This window comes from Capra hircus, chromosome 2 (genome assembly GCF_001704415.2).
Source record: "Capra hircus breed San Clemente chromosome 2, ASM170441v1, whole genome shotgun sequence".
Lineage (NCBI taxonomy): Eukaryota > Metazoa > Chordata > Mammalia > Artiodactyla > Bovidae > Capra > Capra hircus.
Genome location: NC_030809.1, coordinates 44709986 through 44730493, shown reverse-complemented (window position 1 = coordinate 44730493; position 20508 = coordinate 44709986). Strand labels below are relative to the sequence as shown.

The 20508-nt window shown below is 39.7% G+C and overlaps 1 protein-coding gene across 1 annotated transcript in view; it reads right to left on the bottom strand.

Annotated features, from left to right (window-relative positions):
• ICA1L (islet cell autoantigen 1 like) overlaps positions 1-14740 on the bottom strand; it is a 55985-nt gene extending 41245 nt beyond the window's left edge. The window contains exon 1 of the mRNA XM_018060761.1: positions 14664-14740. The gene's annotated coding sequence lies outside the window, so the exon portion shown is untranslated. The remainder of the gene's footprint in view (positions 1-14663) is intronic.

Here is a 20508-nt window from a genome sequence, read left to right as displayed (position 1 = left end):
AGGTAACTGGTCCTCCTAACTGAGCATCAGTACTAAACAAATTCACCAACCAGTCAGGTAATTCGGTTTATGGCAGGCTTCCCCATATGGGAAGTGGAAGAAGATTATTTCTTTTATCCTATACTTTCCTTCTTTCCTCTTATATAGGACAATACTTTAAAAGTTCTTTTAGTGAGTTCTGTAGGGAGAAATTCTCTGTTTTGGTACCTATGAATCTCTATTTTGCCTTCATTCATAAATGACAGTTTCATTGTTTACAAAAATATAAGACTGGCAACAACTTTGCTTTTTTTTTAAAGCTATCATTATCGATCCATACAAGACTCATTATTTTGTTTCTTCACTTACTTGTACTTTCCTTTTTTAACCCCTTCCTCATATCCATCTCCCCTCACAATCATTCTAGTGTGTTTGATGTGTGCCTTTTTGTCTGAATGCACTTTTTTTGAATGCATTCTTACTGTCCCTCCTTTTTCTCTTTGAAACTTTGAAAGTGTTTTAATCTGTGATGTCCTGAGGTTGTCTAAGACGCATTTATGTAGAGTTTTTTTCCATTATGGAGGTTCATATCTTAACCTTTCGCACTAGAAAGTTCTAAGCTATACTCCCTTCAAATATTCCTTTTCAGCCATAGTTTCTTCTTTTATCTGAATCTTCTATTGGGTGTTATTCTTGATATGTCCTATGCTTTGGATAAAAATGGTTCATTTTTATATCTGTTTTTCTGTCCTATATTTTGGACAAGTTTTTTAGCACAACCTTCCAATTTATAAATTCTCTTTTCAATTCTGTCCAGGCTAGAATTCATTCCACTTACTGAGGTTTTTTTTTTTTTTTTAATCCAGTGACTTTTTCTTTTTTAATGTCCAAGATTTCTAATTGACTTTTTAATATTGTAATTTTGTATCCTTTTTAATAACATCATTACATAATTTTTCTCTTTAGCACTCTAAATATATAGAATTCTTAGATTTTTTACCTGGAGTAAATTCATGTTCCAAATATTGATTTTACTGGCTGAATTCTACAAGCTTATTATATAATCTTTACTTTTTTCTTTCTTCCTCTCTCTGGTTAATCGTTGTTATCTAGTGATTATAGATCACTAGACCTATAATTCTTAGTTGTCTCCACTTAACTTTCAGGGTTTCTACTGATATTTTAGGGCCCCTGATACTGTGGTGTTGGAGAAGACTCTTGAGAGTCCCTTGGACTGCAAGGAGATCCAACTAGTCCATTCTGAAGATCATCAATCCTGGGATTTCTTTGGAAGGACTGATGCTAAAGCTGAAACTCCAGTACTTTGGGCATCTCATGCGAAGAGTTGACTCATTGGAAAAGACTCTGATGCTGGGAGGGATTGGGGGCAGGAGGAGAAGCGGACGACAGAGGATGAGATGGCTGGATGGCATCATCGACTCGATGGATGTGAGTCTGAGTGAACTCCGGAAGATGGTGATGGACAGGGAGGCCTGGCGTGCTGCGATTCATGGGGTCCCAAAGAGTCGGACACGACTGAGTGACTGAACTGAACTGACTGAACTGATGCAGTGCTATCTGAAATACCTTTCGTTTATTCAGGTTATTGAAGGGCCATTGCAGGTGAAACACTTTTAATTTCTACCAAGCTACAGAAACTGAATTCCCAGAAACAAGGACCTAATGTTATATTGGGGGCTCACACCATTTGTTCCAGTCCACTCACCTCTCTGTCCTTCTATTTTGTTTCTAGTCCATGTTTATCTTATTATCTAGCCAAGACAAACTTTCTGGGCTTTGTTTTATTTTTTATAATTACTAGGAGTTTGATGCAAAACTTACTATGCCATCTAAACTAGAAATTTCCTTTATTTTTCTTTTTCTGGCTTCACCACAGGGCATGCAGGATCTTACTTGCCTCATTAGGGATCAAACCTGTGCCTCATGCAGTGGACACACAGAGTCCTAACCACGGGACTGCCGGGGAAGTCTATAATCTCCTTTATTTCCAGAAAGTGTACAATATTTTTCATTTGAACACAGTCATCATGTAGAACACTTTATTCATTTTTGCACTATATAATATTTAAATCTGTATTTGCAGCTATCTCCTGGATATGGAATACAAATATTAGAATAAAACAAATCAGTCTTCTCTTTAGAGGTAGTTCTGTACTCACCTTACTTATTCCATTACTGTGTAATCACTAAGAAACAAGCAAAACAGACCGATGGCAATATGCAAGCTGAAGCACTGAAATCCCCTGGAGAAAAATGATCTGTGAAGGCTTAACTAAATATAACATCACTGTTTGATGCAATTAAGGAAATAAATTAGACAAGTTTGCTGTTTAATATTAAAGTAGTATTCTTGATTACTCTGGCTCTGAAGCCATGAATTTTCTTACAAATACAATCAGCATTTCCCGAAAGATTCAGAGTTTGCTAGTAAATTCAACTTGAGGGAAGGCAAAACTGGGAAGAAAACACTCCAAAATGTCAACAAAGGTTTTCTCTGCAGTGGGATAACAGATGAGAGAGTTTTCTGCAGTTTCCAAGTCTGCGACAATTAACATGTACAACTAGCTATGTACAACTCTTATGAAAAACGTTTACTTGATTATCAAGGTTTTTGCTTTTGTTTTTTTTTTAAATTTACTGCTGTATATTGTCACCCTGCTTATTTAACTTCTATGCAGAGTATATCATGTAAAATGCTGGGCTGGATGAACCACAAGCTGGAATTAAGATTGCTGGGAGAAATATCAATAACCTCAGATATGCAGATGACACCACCCTTATGGCAGAAAGTGAAGAGGAACTAAAAAGCCTCTTGATGAAAGTGAAAGAGGAGAGTGAAAAAGTTGGCTTAAAACTCAATATTCAGAAAACTAAGATCACGACATCCGGTCCCATCACTTCATGGCAAATAGATGGGGAAACAACGGAAACAGTGACAAGCTTTATTTTCCTGGGCTCCGAAATCAGTGCAGATGGTGACTGCAGCCATGAAATTAACAGATGCTTGCTCCTTGGAAGTAAAGCTATGACCAACCTAGACAGCATATTCAAAAGCACAGGTATTACTTTGCCAACAAAGGTCTATCTAGTCAAAGGTATGGTCTTTCCATAAGAGCTGGACTATAAAGAAAGCTGAGCACTGAAGAACTGATGCTTTTGCACTGTGGGGTTGGAGAAGACTCTTGAGAGTCTCTTGGACTGCAAGGAAATCCAACCAGTCCATCCTAAAGGAAATAAGTCCTGAATATTCATTGGAAGGACTGATGTTAAAGCTGAAACTCCAATACTTTGGCCACCTGATGCCGAGCTGACTCATTGGAAAAAACCCTGATGCTGGGAAAGATTGAAGGTGGGAGGAGAAGGGGCAACAGGAGATGAGATGGTTGGATGGTATCACTGACTCTATGGACATGAGTTTGAGTAAGCTCTGGGAGTTGGTGATGGACAGAGGGAGGCCTGGCATACTGCAGTCCATGTGGTCGCAAAGAGTCTGACACAACTGAGAGACTGAACCGAGGAACTGATTACTATTTAACACCAGCAGCCTTTATCCAAAGTAAGAACCATTCATTTATTATTATATATTAAGTACTTATATATATAGCTTCCCTGGTGGCTCAGAGGTTAAAGCATCTGCCTCCAATGCGGGAGACCTGGGTTTGATCCCTGGGTCGGGAAGATCCCTTGGAGAAGGAAATGGCAACCCACTCCAATATTCTTGCCTGGAGAATCCCATGGACGGAGGAGCCTGGTAGGCTACAGTCCATGGGGTCCCAAAGAGTTGGACACGACTGAGTGACTTCACCTCACCATCTATATTTTTATGTCGCAATTTTACTTATCTGAAACGCGTCAGAACTAGTTTAACTGCATGAAAAAATCTGAGAAGTCAGAGGAATTCCCTGGTGGCTCAGTGGTTAGGGCTCGGAGCTTTCACTACTTTTGCCTGGGTTCAGTCCCTGGATGGAGAACTAAGATCCCGTAAGCTGTGTGGCATGGCCACAGAAATGGTCTGAGGAGTTAAACTAGTTATTACAAAGACTATCACATACACATTATTTTTAAGGGAGCTCCTATTCCCCTCTCCTACCAACAACCTCACACTGTCACTGTTTGCAGGTAACATGATATTATTCATAGAAAATCCTAAATATACCACGAGAAAACTATTAATGAATTTGGTAAAGTTGAAGATTACAAAATTAATATGCAGAAATCTGTTGTATTTTCATATGTTAATAATGAACTATCTGAAAGAGAAATTAAGAACAATCCCACTTACAATCACATCAAAAAGAATAAAATACATAGAAATAAATCTAAGGAGGTAAAAATCCTATACTAAGAAAACTGTAGAATGAAAGTAACTGAAGACTACTCAAATAGATGGAAAGATAAGCTGTGCTCATGGATCAGAAGAATTAATACTATTAAAAAGATCATACTACTCAAGGAAATCTAGAGTCAATGTAATTCTAACAAAATACCAATGGCATTTTTCACAGAACTAGAACAAATAATTCTAAATCTGTATGGAAACACAAAAGACTCTGAATAGCCAAAACAGTCTCGAGAACGAACAAAGTTGGAGGGATCATGCTGCTTGATTTCAAACTATACGACAAAGCTAAAGTCATCAAAGCAGTATGGTATTGCCACTAAAACAGATACACAGATCAATGAAACAAAACAAAGAGCTCAGAAATGAACCCACACCTACATGGGTAATTAATCTATGACAAAGGAGGCAAAAATATCCAGTGGGGAAAAAAAGAGAGCCTCTTCAATAAACAGCTTTGGGAAAACTGGACAGCTATGTGCAAAAAAAATCAAACTGGAGTAATTTCTCAATGATAAAAATAAATTTAAAATGGATTAAAGAATTAAATATAAGACCCCAAACCATAAAACTTCTAGAAGAAAGCATAGGCAGTATGTGCTTTGAAATTGATCTCAGTAATATTTTTTGACTAAGTTTTAAAGATACTTATTAGTTCACAGTAACATAAACACTTACTTGGTTTAATAAAATTATAACACAGCTATACTGGGGAAGAACAAAAGGGGATTGTGGTGGTGAAGGAGAGCTAGTCCTCATCTGCCATATAGAAAGTTAGATAATGTTTTAAATTAATAAATCAAAATGTAGCAGATACACATGTGATTTAGAAAATACCAGCGAAAACACAGAGGTGAAGGTATGCGACACTGGAGACTGGAGCAGGAGCAGGAATGGGAGAACTGCTTTTAAACATTATAATCCTTTTAACACTTGACTTTTAAACATCATGGACATGTACAACTTCAACAAAATAATAACTATGAAAAAATAAGCCTGAATGTGAATCTTACTGATTAAAACAGAATGGCACTGATACCAGAACCATAAAACAGTGGAAACAAATGAAAAGAAATACACAAAGAGATTAAAAAAAAATAAAAAGAATGTAGTATATGGTCTATATGTTAATTTCCTAGGGCTGCTGTAACAAATTACCACAAAGTTGGTGGCTTAAAACAATAGAAATTTGCCATCTCAGCTCTAAAGGCCGGAAATCTGGAATTAAGGTCTTAGCAAGGCTGTACTTGCTGTGCGACCCTAGGGAAGAAAACTGTCTTCCCTCTTCCACCTTCTGGTGGCTGCTGGTAGTCCATGGCCAACAGCAGCAGAGCTCCGATCTGCCTCTGTCTTCCCATCACCTCCTCCTCTCTGTATGTGTTTCATCTCTCTCTGTCTCTCTAAAAATTGAGGACACTTATGATGGTTCTTAGGACCCTCCCAGGCAATCCAGAATAATCTCAAGATCCTTCACACAATCTAATCCTAGTCACATCCATAAAATTTTTACCATATGAGGTCATATATACACAGTCCAGGAATTAGGACCTATTATCTTTGGGGGTCACATTTAGCCCACTACAATGAATGTAGCATTTCAAATCACTAGAAAAGGGATATGTTATTCAATAAATATTGTTGGGATAATTAACTGTCTATTTGGAGAAAAAAAGTGTTTTATCCTTAGTCAGTATAAGGATGGTTCAAAATTTAAATGTTAAAATCTTGTAACAGTGACATGTGAAAATACAGATGAATGTTTGGGGCCAAAAACCTTAGGTGGAACCAGGCACAGAAATCACATAAGATATTGTAAAAAATCCCAATTCATATAACAAAATGGGCCATAAGTAAATCTGGAAAAGAAATAACTGGATAAAGTGAGATATAAAGAAGAAAAAGTATTTTTAAATTAGAGAATTCATAACTCAATAGTGAAAAGATAAACTAATTTAAAAATAAGGGTGAAACAAGAACAGGCAATTCACAAAAGGACTTCAAAAGCCCAATGTTTTGTGTAACATTACACAAATATGTTATTTAATCAGTTTTGTAACTAAAGCACAAACAAAAGAAAAATACGTTTATCCTATTAGATAAGCAATGATTTAAAAGATGAGGGAATGAGTGCATGTCTGTATCATTCCTTTCCCTGGAGAGAATACTTTCTTCCATCCAGTAGGTTGTCTTCTCATTTCATTTATGTTTCCTTTGCCTACAAAGCTTTTAAATCTAATTAGGTCCCACTTGTTTATTCCTGCTTTTCTTTGCCTTAAAATTAGGCGGAAGGGGATTTCCCTGGTGGTCCGGGGGCTAAGACTCTGCACTCCCCATGCAGGTCTCCCAGGTTCCATCCCTGGTCAGGGAACTAGATCCTACACGCTGCAACTAAGAGTTCTCATGTCACCACACCAGCTCTCTCATGCCATAACAAAGATCGAAGATCCCATGTGCCACAACTAAGACCCAGCACAGCCAAGAAAAGAAATAATTTTTGTTTTAAAAAGGCAGAAGATCTGAATAGACATTTTTTCAAAGAAGACATACAGATGACCAGCAGGCTAATGAAAAGATGCTCAACATGGTTAGACAACAGGGAAATGCAAATTAAAATTCCACAACGAGATATCACCTCACACCTATCAGAAAAGTTTCCATAAAAAAAGAATACATACAAAAAATACTGGGGAAGATGTGGAGAACAAGAACCCTTGTACGTTGTTGGTAAGAAGATAAATTGGTACAGTCATTGTCGAAAACAGTATGGCAGTTTCTCAAAAAACTAAAAACAGAACTACCATATGATCCAGCAATTTCACTCCTGGGTGTACATATCAGAAAAAAATAAAGACACTAATTTGAAAAGAGACATGTATCCCAATGTTCATAGCACCATTGTTTACAGTTGCCAAGATATGGAAGCAACTTAAGTGTCCAGGGCTTCCCTGAAGGCCCAGAAGGTAAATAATCTGCCTGCAATGTTAGAGACCCGGGTTCAATCCCTGGACAAGGGAATGGCAACCCACTCCAGTATTCTTGCCTGGAGAATGCCATGGACAGAGGAACCTGGCAGGCTACAGTTCTTGGGGTCAGAAAGAGTCAGACATGACTGAGCAACTAACACTTCTACTTCTGCTTACTAAATGTCCATCAATAGACAAATGGATAAATAATATACGGTATATATACATACAATGGAATACTACTCAGCCATAATAAAAGAATGAACTTTGTCATTGGCAACAATATAGTTGGACTTGGAGGTTATTTTGCTAAGCAAAATAAGTCAGAGAAATACAAATACTGTATGGTATCACCTATAACCGGAATTTAAAATAAAGCAAACTAGGGAATATAACAAAAAGGAAACAGACTCAGATATAGAGAAAAAACCAGCAGTTACTAGTGGAGAGAGGAAAGAGGGGAGGGGGAGATAGGGGTAGGAGATTAAGAGGCACAAACTCCTATGCATAAAATAAACTGCAAGGATATATTGCACATCACAGGGAATACAGCCCATGTTTTAAAATAACTCTAAGTGGTGTATAACCTTTAAAAATTATTGTACATGTGCAACTTATATAATATTCTACATGAACTATATCTCAATGATAAATACATTTTAAAAATCCCTCTATTTGTTAAATTAGGTTCCCAATGAGAAAAAAATTACCACATCTCATAGCACTGACCATTCAGGTATGACCCAAATTAAATCCCTTACAATTATATAGTAGAAGTGACAAATAGATTCAAGGGATTAGATCTGATAGACAGATTGCCTGAAGAACTATGGATGGAAGTTCATGACATTGTACAGGAGGTGGTGATCAAGACCACCTCCAAGAAAAAGAAATGCAGAAAGGCAAAATGGTTGTCTGAGGAGGCCTTACAAATAGCTGAAAAGAAGAGAAGTGAAAGGTAAAGGAGTAAAGGAAAGATAATAGCCATCTGAATGTATAGTTCTAAAGAATAGCAAGGAGAGATAAGAAAGCCTTCCTCAGTGATCAGTGCAAAGAAACAGAGAAAACCAATAGAATGTTAAGGACTAGAGATCGCTTCAAGAAAATCAGAAATACCAAGGGAACATATCATACAAAGATGGGCACAATAAAGGACAGAAATGATATGGACCTAACAGAAGCAGAAGATATTAAGAAGAAGTGGCAAGAATACACAGAAGAACTATACAGAAAAGATCTTAATGACCCAGATAGCCATGATGGTGCGATCATTCACCTAGAGCCAGACATCCTGGAGTATGAAGTTAAGTTGGCCTTACAAAGCATAAAGAGGTGATGGAATTCCAGCTGAGCTATTTCAAATCCTAAAAGATGATGCTGTGAAAATGTTGCACTCAATATGTCAGCAAACTGGGAAAACTCAGCAGTGGCCACAGGACTGGAAAAGGTCAGTTTTCACTCCAATCCCAAAGAAAGGCAATGCCAAGGAATGTTCAAACTGCTGCACAATTGCACCCGTCTCACATGGTAGCAAAGTAATGCTCAAAATTCTCCACGCTAGGCTTCAGCAGTACGTGAACCAATAAATTCCAGATGTTCAAGCTGGATTTAGAAAAGGCAGAGGAACCAGAGATCAAATTGCCAACATCCATTGGATAATAGAAAAGCAAGAGAACTCCAGAAAAACATCTACTTCTGCTTTATTGACTATGCCAAAACCTCTGACGCTGTGGATCACAACAAACTGTGGAAAATTCTTTAAGAGATGGTTATACCAGACCACCTGACCTGCCTCCTGAGAAACCTGTTTGCAGGTCAAGAAGCCAACGGTTGGTACAGGACTTGGGACAATGGACTGGTTCCAATTTGGGAAAGGAGTATGTCAAGTCTGTATATTGTCACCCTGCTTATTTCACTTCTATGCAGAGTACATCATGTGAAATGCTGTGCTGGATGAACCACAAGCTGGAATCAAGACTGCTGGGAGACAGATCAATAACCTCAGATATGCAGATGACACCACCTTTATGGAAGAAAGTGAAGAGGAACTAAACAGCCTCTTGATGAAAGTGAAAGAGGAGAGTGAAAAAGCTGACTTAAAACTCAACATTCAACAAACAAAGATCATGGCATCTGGTCCCATCATTTCATGGCAAATAGATGAGGATACAATGGAAACAGTGACAGACTTTATTAATTTTCTTAGACTCCAAAATCACTGCAGATGGCGACTGCAGCCATGAAATTAAAAGATGCTTGCTCCTTGGAAGAAAAGCTATGACCAACCTAGACAACATATTAAAAAGCGGAGACATTATTTTGCCAACAAAGGTCCATATAGTCAAAGCCAAGACTTTTCCAGTAGTCATGCATGGATGTGAGAATTGGACTATAAAGAAAGCTGAGTGCCTAAGAATTGATGCTTTTGCACTGTGGTGTTGGAGAAGACTCTTGAGAGTCCCTAGGACTGCAAGGATATCAAACCAGTCAATCCTAAAGGAAATAAGTCCTGAATATTCATTGGAAGGACTGGTGCTAAAACTGAAACTTCAATAGTTTGGCCACCTGATGTGAAAAACTGACTCACTGAAAAGACCCCGATGCTAGTTAAGACTGAAGGGAGGAGGAGAAGGGATCAGAGGATGAGATGGTTGGGTGGCATCACCAACTTGATGAGTTTGAGCAAGCTCCAGGAGTTGGAGATGGATAGGGAAGCCTGGTGCGCTGCAGTCCATAGGGTTGCAAAGAGGCGGACACGACTGAGCAACTGAACTGAACTGATAGCACTGAAGCCAATGAATAAATGTGAGATACAATGAAGTCTGCATTAGATTTAAAGAGGATGTCCAAATCTGACCAGCATCTCCTCTAATCTGAAGCAGGTTCGGTTTTGGCAAATTGAGCAGGTTCTGAAGAACAATTCCAATAATTAATCACTAACTTGAAGATGTGAATTCTTGTGCAAGCACAGCCAGACTTAAAGAGACAGTTTACTTGGCCTGTCTTCCTATACTATCATATGATTGCAAAGAAGACTACTGAAGAAGAGATCATTGTGTTTATGGCGGGAAATGTTTAAGCTCTTCTGGTTTCTGTGAAGGGAAATTTTCTATAAATATTTCCAGCCTCTTGCCCTTTCTCTCCTACAGTAAGAAACCTGACTGGTGAATTAACCACTGGTCCACATTTCTTGACTGAGTAGAGCTAATCTATCAAGCCAGAGAATTAGTGAATTAGGTCTTTTTTTAACCTCTAATCCACCACTTGCAACCTAATCAGAATGAGGTAAAAGTCTTAGGCAAGTGTGTCTATTATGAAGACCCAAACTTTCCCTTGAATGGGCTATTTCAGGTATGGACTAGGAAACAGAAATATTAAAAGACCATTGATATGATACACATCCTCTAACAGTTCTCTCAATATTAAAGTATATCTCCATCTGCCTAGGTCTTGACCACAATCAATCTTCAGTTCAGTTCAGTTGCTCAGTCGTGTCCGACTCTTTGCGACCCCATGAATCGCAGCACGCCAGGCCTCCCTGTCCATCACCAACTCCCAGAGTTCACTCAAACTCACGTCCATTGAGTCGGTGATGCCATGCAGCCATCTCATCCTCTGTCGTCCCCTTCTCCTCCTGCCCCCATCCCTCCCAGCATCACAGTCTTTTCCAGTGAGTCAACTCTTTGCATGAGGTGGCCAAAGTACTGGAGTTTCAGCTTTAGCATCATTCCTTCCAAAGAAATCCCAGCGTTGATCTTCTTCAGAATGGACTGGTTGGATCTCCTTGCAATCCAAGGGACTCTCAAAAGTCTTCTCCAACACCACAGTTCAAAAGCATCAATTCTTCGGCGCTCATCTTTCTTCACAGTCCAACTCTCACATCCATACATGACCACTGGAAAAACCATAGCCTTGACTAGACGGAGACTTAAGGGATAACAAAAAAGTGAGAGGTATTATGTACTGGGCTCCCTAAACCCTACAACAGCCAGGGTGTTTTTAGTTCTCCCTGCCAAGAGGCAAGGCATGGCTGCAGAGAAACTGAACAACGAGCTGGTAGTGAACTTTGCACAGCAGACAAAAGCACCCTAGGATAATCACAGATTAATCAGTATTCACCTGCCTCTGGAACCAGTGACTACACATGCTAAGGGAAACCGCTTAAAGAGAGCATATGAAAAGTGTCCCCAAGAAGCCAATTAAAGAAGAGATCACAATAAGGTACCCATTCTCCTATGTAGACTCTGAAACTGTTATTCCAAGATACAGGGATATATAATAACTACTTCACTACTCTTGGGCAAAAAGCAGGCCAGAACAGAACTGCTCTTTCCAACAATAACATGCAAAATAAATAACATGAAAAAGTAGCACTACAGGAAAAGAAAGTGAAACTGAAGTCACTCAGTTGTGTCCAGCTGTTTGCGACCCCATGGACTGCAGCCGATTTTCCAGGCAAGGATACTGGAGTGGGGTGCCATTTCCTTCTCCAGGGGATCTTCCCAACCCAGGGATCGAAATCGGGTTTCCCGCGCTGCAGGCAGACGCTTTACCATCTGAGCCACCAGGGAAGCCACAAGAAAGAAGGAGGGATCATAAAGTGAGAAAGGGGAAGAAGACAGACATCTGAAAAACTGCTTCATAGAACAGGTTTAAAGAAAAACTGGTCTGCCTGAAGATAAATGGAACAAACTCCATAAAAGAGATTTTTTTAGTAAGAGCTAAAGGAAGCTAAATATATAAAGAAAAATAAGAGAAAAACACCAGAGGACTCAAAACTACATTAGAAACAATTCCAGGTAGAATAGATACTTTAGAAAACTAAGTTAATAATACTGATGACAAACCTGGGAAGATCATTCAGAATGAAGATTATAAGATAAAGGTGGTTAGATTTAAACAAAGTGGTTAGACAGAACAAAATGATGTATACGTTTGGAATAAAAACAATTGAGATCTAATCTATGTAACACTCTTGAACAGAGAAAGACAGATACAAGGAAAAGCCAAAATATTCAAGAATACAAAGCTGAAAACTGAAGGGGTTCATCATGTTCCAGGTAAAATCAATACAGAATGATCAAGAATAAGATATACTATGGAATGTTGCTGAATTTTAAAAGGTAAAAAAATAATGCTACTAGGATCTAGACAAAAAAAAAGGACCACCTACAAGTTAAATTATTTATCCTGACCTCAGGCATCTCCTCAGCCACATTACATTATGGATTAAAGTGAGACTGTACAGTGTTGAGGGTAAAAGAATATGACAAGGAATTTTCTACATAACTGTAATACAATTTTAATGGATATATAACATTTCATTTGTATGGATGTACTATAATCTACTTGACTGGTCTATTACTGATGGATATTTAGACTGCTTCTAGATTTTATTATTTCAAACCACATTGAAATTAATAAACATACATGCATTATTTAAAATACATGTTAAGTATACTATAAAATTAATTCCTGGACAGATAAGGGCTGAATCAAGAGTTCATGCATTAAAAAAACTTTAAACCTAAAGTGATATTTGCAAATAACTCAACAAGGGTGAAATCATCATCATAATAATACAATAAAGAATTACATAGAAAGCAAATATTGGATGCGAGCAGAAGTTTGAAAAGTCTGACTTCAGAATAAAGGAAACACATAACAGATGAAAGAAAAACACAGTGGAAAAGGGTGTGAGGATATTATATAACAAAAGCCAGTTCACATGAGGAAATCTTTCGAGTCACAGATATACTGAAAAGTCTTTCACACACCCCATCTGTTGTTAAAAATTTAAAGGAGGCACAATGAGTATTGAAAAAGGTAAACAACAAAGGAAAAGGGAAAATTTTTAATAAAAAGCATGTACTACTACACAATGAAATATAGTTTGATAGTACAGAACAAAACAATACTGCTTTATATCTGATATTTAATATTTTGTCCTAGTTCAGTTATTGGTATAAATTTTATTGCTTTATAATAAATATTTCTAAAAAAATATGGCTTCCTAGTTTTTCCACCAGTCTTATGTTTGCAGTTTTTACACTTTGGACTGGCTGATCTCTGAGCAACCACCTAACCCTAACATTAATTACTGTTAATTAGAACAACTTCTTGCACATAACTGTTTCAACGTCAAGATGTACAATAATTTTGCACTAATAAATACAAAAAATTTCAAAGAATACTGGATATGTCAGGCAAATAAGAATACAAAAGCGACTAGAAAGTTTGGTCATATAAAAAATATATACATACCATTGGATGATGTTTATTTGGCCAGTAAATTATTAGTATAATTAACTCCTACTAAAGGATGAGGCACCTGTGGCTACTGCATAAATATTGATGTGAAGATCATTAAAGGAATATCACGTTACAGTACGTTAACTGAGTCAGAACCAAACAAATCAACACATACTTAGAAAAAAACCCCAAACCGCGGTTAAACGTTATCTTCCCAATAAGCTATTTCACGGTGATCCACAGCTTATGATCGTTTTTATGCTTTGTGCATTAAGATAATCTATTACTTGAAAAATAACCCCACCCCCTCTACTGGCAAATCCACAGCATCGCGGGTTAATTGCCAGGATGGATTTTTTTTCCTCCCCTCTCCATCTTTCTCGGAGCATCAGGTATATAACCGCTGACAGCACTTGGGCACTGACCAGGTGATCCGAGTTTCCATGACCGCCTAGGATCGGTCCGTGGCGCTGGGATAAAGGCCTCGGGCTGCAGGATTTGTGTGCCGTGACTTTGCAGCTCCTGCCGGCCGCACTTCGTCTTAAACCGCGCCTTGACTTAGGTTGTGTTTTTACCCATTGCTAGCCATTTCGTTTCTAAAGAAGACATTCCCATTACAAAATAACGACAGGAAAATAACAGGATAAAAAGGAGGTCAGCAGGAAAGCACCTAAAGGCCGGGAGCATCTGCTTCTAATGGAAGCGACCTCCACCTTCGAGAGAAATCACTCAATCAAGCGTCAGGCCCCGGCGCTCCTTCGCTCCCCGGGGGGAGCGTGGGCGGGACTCCCTCAGTCCCGAGGGGACGCAGGCAAGCCTAAAACCACTGCCAGCCCGATCTGCCCAGAGTAAGCCCGGAGGAGCTCGGCCTGGACTTCGTCCGGGAGAGAGGCCGCAGGGGCCGGGGTCCCCAAGGGAACCGGGAAGGCCGGCGAGGCCCCGAAAGACCGCGTGCGCGCGTGGCGGGCGCCTCCCGCCGGCGCAGCCACCCAGGGGCGTCGCCATGGGAACCGAGGGTTTGGCCTCCAGGCCCCGGTCGGCCGGGGAGGGCGCGGCCCTTCGGCCGCCCCGCAGGATGGGAGCCCGGGGAGGCCGCCGCCGACGCTCACCTCGACGTCGGAGTCGCGACGCGCCCGTCCTCTGCCGCCTCGGGTCCCGCTCGGCCGCGCGGGGCTCTGTCCCGGTGCCGGTTCCTGCCGCCGCCGCCTTCGCCGGGGCGCTCCCGCAGCCGGTGCCCCTCCGCACCAGAGCGTGGAGGTGTCGGGCTCCCGCCGCGGGAGGCGGGAGATTTAAACGCTGCGGCCTGGAGCACGCGGGAGCCGCGCTGCCCTCGGTGCCTCGGCCCGGCGTCCTCCGCGTTCACGCCTCTCGCTCCCGCCTAACCCCGACCCACGGAGGCCCCGGCTCTTAGCCGGTTCTTGAAGAAACTCCGGGAGCCTCTCTGCTCCTCCTTTCCGGAATCCCTCTAATAAAGTGAAATGACAGACACCAAATCGTTAAGGTACTTGAGTGGGCGACCTCCGAGGCGTAGGGAAGTAGAGGGGATTCTGCGCTCGTTTTCCGAGCCCGGGACCCCGCCGCCTCCCAGCCCCACTGCACCTGCGGGCGCTGCGCTGCCACCCCTGCGGGAACAGAAGCTTCTGAGCCCTGGTCGTCCCTCAGTCCTCGGGCGCTTCTCATCACGCGTGGCGGCACGCGGGAAACGTCCACCTACTGTATAGCTTATTTAAAAGTGTAAAGAGGATTAAATCAGCGATTTAATAACTGACCTGAGATGCACATTTGTGCCTGAGTGCTCAGTAATGTCTGACTCTCTGCGACCCCATGGACGGTAGCTCCGCCAGGTTCCTCAGTCCATGGGGTTTTCTAGGCAAGAATACTGCTGTGGATAGCCATGCTCTTCTGGGGATCCTCCCCCCCGCACCGAGGGATCGAACCCTTCTAAGCCATTGGGGAAGCCCCAACTTAACCACAGTTTGTCATAAATTAATCTTCAAGAATCAAAGGTAAAATTTGCACCTAAAAACCTCAAGAAAAAATATTGGAAATAAGGCAAAAGTAAAATTCTGTTATTGGTAAAAGACAATTTAAACTCAAAGTGCTTTCTTTTTATTTATTTGGTTGCCCTGGGTCTTAGTTGCAGCATGTGGTATTTTTAGGTTGTGGCCCGTGGGATCTAGTTCCCTGACCAGGGAACAAACCTGGGTCCTCTGCTTTGAGAGCATGGTCTTAGCCACTGGACTACCAGGGAAGTCCCAAAGTGCTTTGTTTTTAAACGTTAACAAAAGTTATCAACTTTAAAACTTTACAAATATGAATTAGTCACAGCTGTGACATATGGGCGAGCAAGGAAAAATAACGAGGTGGTAAATAAAGCCTATAACATTATGAAAAACATAAACATGGGGTGAGATTCTAGAATATTATTACAAAGTACTTAGCTTTAAAATTCGGGGGGAAAAGGTTTTATAATAATAAGAAGGGTAAGCTATTTATACTACAGAGCTAATTTGGACTGAAAATTAAGTCTTTAGACCAGGAATTCTAACCTTGAGATATATGAGGTTTAAAGGTGAATACATGAAATAATATGCAGAAATTTGGCTTTTTTTTTTTAAGAAAAAAATCTTCAGCTTTCCTTAGAATCTCACAGTCCAGATCCTTAAACGGGTAAGAGTTATAACTTGTCAAATATGATGTTTGCTGTAATTCCACAGATCTTTCCTGACTCAGGAGTCCCTCCTAAAGGCATACCTCTACTCTCAAATTCAGCTCCTCTGCTGTATTTACCTGCCTGTCTCTCCACCGGGTGCTTCTCCACGTGCATGTCAGTAGCCTTATCTATTAGCACAGTGCCTAATGCACACTTCCTTATGGATGAATGTTTATTCAATTAATAAATGAACAGAAAGGATAACTAACTAACAAGTATACAATGTTAATTACCTAAAAAGAACTGAACACCTTTCTCCTCAAAGAATAAATGCTTCTAACATGGTAAGCAAGATGACTTCAAAACTGTTACTATCAGCACAGTAAGTTTCTTGAGATATTTTAGAAAGGGCTTATTCCAACTGGATGAAGTTTAACTCAAGAGGATATTCAACTAATAGCTTCTACAGGTCAACCTGAAGCAGAGAAAGGGCCTCCAAGGAACACAGTAGGAAGTCAGGGTAGTGACTCTAGGGCCCAAACTGTCAGTTTTGCTCAATTAGGGAAAATTACCGAGAGATATACAATGTCTCTGAGCCAAATAATGTAGCATTTACACATCACTTCGCTTTACAGGTCACTAAGGAAAGCGTGCAAGTGGGAGCACAGTATAGGAATGGTGTCGGCAAGCAAGGTAGAGCTACTGACACTTCCTGGTCAGGAATCAGGTCTTCTCACTCATGGTGTTGGATTGATAAGAACTATTTAAATGTCCTTGTACAAATCCCTTAAAAATGAGGCAGCAGCAGTAGTTAAAATTCAGTGTTGCATTAAAAGAAAAACTTTTTTTATAAAATGAAAGGATTTAACACAGTGAAAATACTTTATATGGGAGGGTTTAATTTCATTAAGAAGTGATAAACATTCAGAGAACTGCTATTTCATTTCCTTCAACATACTAATAGATTTATCCCAGGATAAGCAGTGTTTTCCTCCATTTCAGGCTTCCACAAGCTAACTAGAAAAGCGGACCATTAGATGGCTTGGAATGTGGAGATCCACAATCTAGGATCCCAACCTGGAGTCCAGATTTCCTTAGTGAGCAATGATCTTTACTTTTGTTTTTGCACCATCAAGCAAGCCTCTGGTTGTTGTTCAGTCACTCAGTTGTGTCCAACTCTTTGTGACCCCATGGACTGCAGCATGCCAGCCTTCCCTGTCCATCATTTCCTGGAGTTTGCTCAGACTCATGTCCATTGAGTAGTTGATGCTATCCAACCATCTCATCTTCTCCCCTTCTCCTCCCGTCTTCAGTCTTTCCCAGCAGTAGGGTCTTTTCCATTGAGTCGGCTCTTTGCATCAGGTGCCCAAAGTATTGGAAGTTTAGCTTCAGAATCAGTCCTTCCAATGAATGTTCAGGGTTGATAAACCTTTAGGATTGACTAAAGCATGGATTATGATCGATAAGCCTCCAGTTAACACCCCAAATAAAACATCAATTGATATGAGAAAACACATTAAGAATTCTACCCTCCTGTTTTATTCTTAAGGATTAGGGACCTGTTGAACATGATGTCCTGAAGCCTGATGCCATGGAAATAGCTCCAGTTCTTCCAGGTTCTGATTTTATTAAGGAAGTCAGAAGCAACAGGTCAGTGGCAGTCAGTCAGAGTGTGGAGAAACTATCTCCCCCATGCTCATGCTAGTAATTACTTACACATGGCAAGGTGAGTATGCTTACTTTCCCATACTGCATTTTTGTTGATTCTATAAGGCTAGAATTAGTATTAGTGAAATGAATTGTTTAAAATGTGAATTGTTAAGAGACATAAAAAGGTATTTCCTCCTCCTGAAACAATCATTGAACATTTTTTGATAATTTTCAAAGTTCCTATTTTGCTTATATTTCACAATTCCTATGTGAAAATATAGCAATGGATCTTGAAAGTATACATTTACGTATTATTATGGTAATACATTAAGTGGTATACTAAAATCAAGATCAATTCTAAAGGCAAAAACATGCAAAGCTGAACATGGTAATTTGGTACCAAATAAATGCCCCTTATATTTGTATACAATCTTTCTTTCATCTAGGTGAAGACATTTTTCCCACTTACTCGTCACATGTATAAAGAAAAATTGTTCTTATGCATGACTTAAGAATAGGCAGAATTTGTATGATTAAGAGCTTGAACTCTGAGATAAATCCAAATTCGGATTCTTATTCTGCTATTTACTGGCTGCATGAAATCTGGTCAAATAACTTGACCTCTCTAGCAAATATTCTTTAAAATAAAGATCTTTTATTTTAAAGGACTCAGTGCCTTCACTGCCATGGCAGGGGTTCAGTCACTGGTGGGGGAACTAAGATCTTGCAAGCCCCGCAGTGCAACCAAATAAAATAAATCTTTTAGTAGTCATGTCAGAAGATTGTTACAGAGGGATAGTTTTTTGCTCTTTTTATAGACACCACTGGAAGATAATACACTTCCTCAAACTTGGGAACCAATGGAACTAATATTGGAATAACGATAGTTAATCTAATTATATTAAACCAAAAAACCCCTTTTCTACTAAGCTACATGAAAGATATATTTGGCCTCTGTAACATAATAAAACATGAATGTGGTTACTAATAGAAGTCTACGGTAGTTAAAAATGTCAGTATTAAAGTGACTTAAAAAAAAAAAGTGACTTAACATGGGAGAATGGCATTGAAATGTATACTATCATGTTAGAAATGAATCACCAGTCTATGTCCGATGCAGGATACAGGATGCTTGGGGCTGGTGCACAGGGATGACCCAGAGAGATGTTATGGGGAGGGAGGTGGGAGGGGGGTTCATGTTTGGGAACGCATGTACACCTGTGGTGGATTCATGTCAATGTATGGCAAAACCAATACAGTACTATAAAGTAAAATAAAGTGAAAGTAAAAATTTAAAAAATAAAGTGACTTAACAAAACTCCTGCTGATTTTATACCTGGCAATTTCTGATTTGCAAAGTTTAGATATCACTTGTCAAATGAAACCTGATTCTAATTAGTGGCTTTTAAAATAAAACATATTAATTGAATACCCTTGCTCATGCATACTGTTAAAGTGTCATTTTTTTTTCCCTTTTAAGAATGGTTTAGTGTGTGTAGTTGTTCAGTCGTGTCCGACTTTTTGTGACCCTATGGACGGTAGCTCGCCAGGTTCCTCTATCCATGGGGATTCTCCTGGCAGGAACACTGGAGTGGGTTGCCATGCCCTCCTCCAGGGGATCTTCCCAACCCAGGAACCGAAGTGGGGTCTCCTGCATGGCAGGCAGACTCTTTACCAGCTGAGGTACCAGGGAAGCCCAGAAGGTATGATAGTATATAACAAAGATTAATATTTTTCCTTATAAGCAAATGATTTTTCAAAACTACAACATTGGCCAACCCAGTACACCAAAATAATTTAATAAACAGATTTCAATGCTATTATCAGAAGTTCCCAGATAGTTTCACTTTGTAGGGCTGTTTGTTCAAATGTGTATTTTATGTCAGTTTAAAATTTGATTTGTACTTTCCTCCTGATAATGCTGAGAAGCATTCCAAAATATTATGCATTGTTGACAACAGTTCCAAAATGGTCATTCTAAATTCAAAGAATATGAAAAATATTGGTCATCTATTCATAGAAAAGCTATTATATCATTTTATATAGAATAAAAATCTTAAGTAACTAAAATTTCTACTTTAATAATCTCTAGGTAATCATCACAGCCAGGTTTTATTTTCACAGTTTCCAAATAGGAAAATCATCATCTTACATAAGACCTGGAAGGCAGCTTCATTTAAGAGGAAAATAAAACTTCTTAGCAAATGAAAATATTCTGCTCACTTTCTGCCACAAGGTATTTCTGAGCTCTCATTTCTGATCTTTCTGTGCTTCCTCCCCTGCCAGAAATAAATTCCATCTTCACTTCCCCGACCAAATATCTGTCCAAATCTCGATCAGATGTCACTCTTCTACATGCCTTTCTTGGTGGCCGCTTCGATCCCCACAAAGCTAACTGCTCCTTTGTCTATGCTTCCTTTCTACCTTAGATTCACATCTTTCTTTGCACTTTAGGATACTGTTGTAACCAATTTTTAATTGAGCATCTCCCATGTGAAAATGTGATCTTTTTGAAGGTAGTCTCCATACCTTATACATTTTCCCCCCTCCCCTCCACCTCAGCAGAGACCCTGGCACATGGTAGAAGTGAAGTTGCTCTGTGACCCCATAGACTGTAGCTTACAAGGCTCCTCTGTCCATGGAATTTTCCA